This window comes from Lathyrus oleraceus, chromosome 2, assembly GCF_024323335.1.
Source record: "Lathyrus oleraceus cultivar Zhongwan6 chromosome 2, CAAS_Psat_ZW6_1.0, whole genome shotgun sequence".
Taxonomy (NCBI): domain Eukaryota; kingdom Viridiplantae; phylum Streptophyta; class Magnoliopsida; order Fabales; family Fabaceae; genus Lathyrus; species Lathyrus oleraceus.
The window spans coordinates 431,488,100-431,492,131 of NC_066580.1; positions in this window are offsets into that span (position 1 = coordinate 431,488,100).

The following is a 4,032-nucleotide window of genomic DNA, read 5'->3' on the forward strand; positions in this document are numbered from 1 at the left end:
CCCTTTTCCATGTAAATTACCATTTTCAACTTTGTAAAAATCCATGGAGTCTTGTCATTTACGGACTACCATCCCATTAAATAAAGTTGAACTTTTATCCAATTGTTTCTACTCTTATTTACTTCAGCCAATAGTTTAAATTTTATTATGATCATTTTTGAAAAAAAAAATTAAATATTTTAATCGAAATCTCTTTTTCTTAAAAATATGTAAAAGCAAGAATTTTTCAAAGCAATTAAAAGGAAGTAACAACAGCACTTCAAGAGCAGCAAGTCCTTAAGTGCGAAACATCAGAGGTTCCCCAAGCAGTTAACCCTTCGGGTATCCCTAGTTGTTTGTGTTGTTTCGGTTCCCCTGCGAAGTGTTTATCCCCTAGTAGAGTTCTGATTCTTTTCCCCAGCTGAGTTGGTTAATTCAGTACCTTGCGGCGTGTTTTCCCCCGGCAGTGCTTCTGTGTTCCCCAATAGAGATCACGTTTCTTCAGCAAGGTTGATCTTCAGCAGAGTAAGATCTTTTCCTCAGTATATCGCATTGGTTTCCCCACCAGTCGCCATCTGACTCGCTCCCAGTCAAGGTTTCCTCCTGGTTTCTAAGCAGCTATTTTGTGCTTATCTTCTGCACGGTTGTCTCCCCACTTGATATGGTGTTGACCTAAAATTCCCTGCAGACTCGATAACTTCATTTCTCATCAGCAAGTCTCTTCTTTCCCCAGCTAGGGTTGAGCTTTCGGTTTGTGATTTCGCTGTCCTCCAACAGTTGTCTCCCTCTTTTTGTGGATTGGCCAGGGATTGTACCGATGATTCAAATTCTTTGCAACACCTTTGTATCCTTTGTGATCATTTTGTCAGCATAATCATCATATATATATATATATATATATATATATATATATATATATATTATATATATATATATTATATATATATATATATATATATATATATTATATATATATATATATATATATATATATATATATATATATATATAACTTCATAATTGCATATTGGCATCATCATATTTGTTTGATTTATCAATTTGAGATTCTCATTCTCTGTATGGCGGTACTTTATCCCCATATAAGTTTTGTCGCAACCTAAAAAATACAGTGCGCGAAAAAACAACCGGCGAAAGAAAATGACAGAAGAGTCGCCACCGTGCGTTATTCATCCCAAAGGAGGGAAAGGAAACGCTCGAAGTAAACCTGAAAAAGGAAAGGACAAGACGGGGTCTTGCAACCAAATCTTGGGTTCGGGAGTCGGTTATGCGAAGGGAAGGTATTACCACCCCTACGCATCCGTAGTACTCTACGGGATCCACGTTTGTAGTTCTTGTCTAAAGGGTGTGGGTTTATCTAATGTGTTATTTACTAAAAAAGGGGGTTAAATGAAAATGACTCGCGTGGATGTCGCATCCACTGCATACGTATCTCATCTGAATATGAGAATCAGAGTCTTCGTAGCTCGGCTACCTAGGGGTTAAGGGTGAATGTGCTCGCTAAGACATCGCGTCTTATGCCTACGTATCTCATTTGGCCTGAGAATCAGAGCAAAACATAGTTCGGCTAACTACGGGGTTATGGATTGGGTTTTGGACGAACGACGTCACTACGCAATCTACCGGATGCTCGACCTTTGGAGACTTACTCGCCTGTAGTAGAAGGAGTTAACGTGTTGCTTTGGGTTTTAGGGTTTGGGATGCTCAAGGGCAAAAAGGGCAGTCCTTGACGAAGGAACCGCGCTATCTGCAGGGATACGAACACATACAAAACAAACATGTATAAAGTAAATGTGCCAACAAGGGGCTCATAAGTAAATAAACAAAAGAAAACAAATGCCTCATATCGAGGTCTTCCAGCTAAGAAAGCGATAAAATGCGGAAAAGAGGTAAAAGTACCACACGGATAAAGATCCAAAGTAACAACAATTAAAGGAGTAAGAAACCCAGGGATCTCCCAAGCTAATGCCATCAAAGAAAGGTGAGTCAGTACAGGTAATCGGAATGAACCTCCAGGGGGTATCCCACAAATAAAGTGGGAAAACCATGCAAACCATCTCTGCAAGAGTCTGTGAGTCCTCACAAAAACTCAACAAAAGGGTTAGTGAAACACGATAAATATTTTTTTCATGGATAACAGTATGGTTTCAGAAACCTCAAACCCTGTGGCATACACTAAAAAATTAAACGGTTAAACATTCAAGGCATTGTTTATACATTCATATACATATTAAACCCATGGATGAAAAACCTAATGAAATTCATCCATCATACCTCATACATTCAGATGATCCAAATTAAGAGCATAAAGGTAATGGGAATAAGGGCAAACCTGATTGGAGAGATCGGTTGAAATCAAATGGCACGGCTGGGCTTGCAAGGCAATGTTAGGGTTTGCGTGAGATGAAAGTGTGTGAGTCAGATTGAATTTTTCAGAGCTGCCTGGGGGTTGCTCTGAGTTCTCTGTCAGGTTTCTCTTCAGGTTTTGTCCAGGGTTTTGTTCCAAGGAAACCTCAGAGTATTTTGCTTCTCTTCCTTTTTCTGTCTGATCTCCCTCTTTTATAACCTGATTTTCATGGCTTTGTGGGCTCAAATGAGAGAGGTCCAAGTCCAAGTTTTTCTATTATATTTTATTCGATCTTCTGGCTAGATCTGGATTGTTTTGATGATAAATTCCCATCATTAGGATCCCGCATCTGAGGCATGCGCTGGTTGACCCTCTTTTGAAATCTACACCCAACCTTCATATTAGATATGCAGCTTCGAGAATATTCCACTTTTGGGCTTCGTACATATTCTTCGAGCTAGAACATGTTATAACGACTCCTCAATTAGACTTGGGCTTGCTGGGGAAATAAAGCTTGTAGGCGACTTCACTAGGGAATCTTCAAATTGAGCCTTAGGCTGGCTTACTGGAACACGATTCTCAGGCTGAATCTTCGAAATGACCCTCAGGCTGGATCACTGGAACACGATTCTCAGGCTGAATCTTCAAAATGAACCTCAGGCCGGATCACTGGAACACGATTCTCAGGCTGAATCTTCGAAATGACCCTCAGGTTGGATCACTGGAAAACGATTCTCAGGCTGAATCTTCAAAACGACCCTCAGGCTGGATCACTCACGCTTGATCCTTTGGCTGGATCTCATGACCTTGGTTGTAAAGTAATTCTTCAGTCTGCTTGGAAGAACCTATTTATCAGCTTATGGGTATGCTTGATATGATATGCATGCAAATGCAAATGTTATGCATGGTGTAAAAAGAAATCTGCTTGGGGAAGCAAACTCCGGTAGGGAACAAATCGCTGTATCAATCCTTGAATGCTCTGTGGGGAATGATCCGTCTGCCGGGACCAATGAGCCACCAAAAATAAATTGGCTGCTTGAAAGGTTGACCTTGCGGGCTTGTTTCAACTATGTGTAACACCTCAAAATTTTCCCTCCACTCTTGGGACTAACTTAGCATATTGTATTTCATTTTTAGGGCATTAGTCATTGCATATTTGCATATCATGTGGAGGCAATAAGCAAGTCATCCTCCTAGGTCTTTCTCAGAAGATGGAGAGGTTAAGAGATGCAAGCCTGAGGGTCTCATGAATTGATCACTAGCCGTCTGAGGGTTTGTGCTTCAATTAGGGTTTCTTGGTTCTTCAAGGAGATTGATCACTATCTTGATTGCAATGGTACATTACCATCATCATGGATACATCATCATCACCAAGAGGTTCATTATTCCTGATCATGTTCCTTGGGATTAGGGTTTTGACCTCTGGTCAACCCTAATCAGTTGCATTATGCCAATCAGGGTTTTTCAAGGATATGAGGTCTTCATTGAGAGGGGGATCATCATATGATTTTATTGAGCTTGTATAAGCTAGGGTTTCATTTTGGAGCCATTTCATCAGGAGATTGAGGCCCAAGTTCATCTGTGCATGACCAAGTCATCTATCAACTGAAAAAGTCAACTGTTGGATTTGGAGGTGGGAAGTGGTTAGAAATACTTCATTCATATTCAAACAAGTCTCATTTGACATT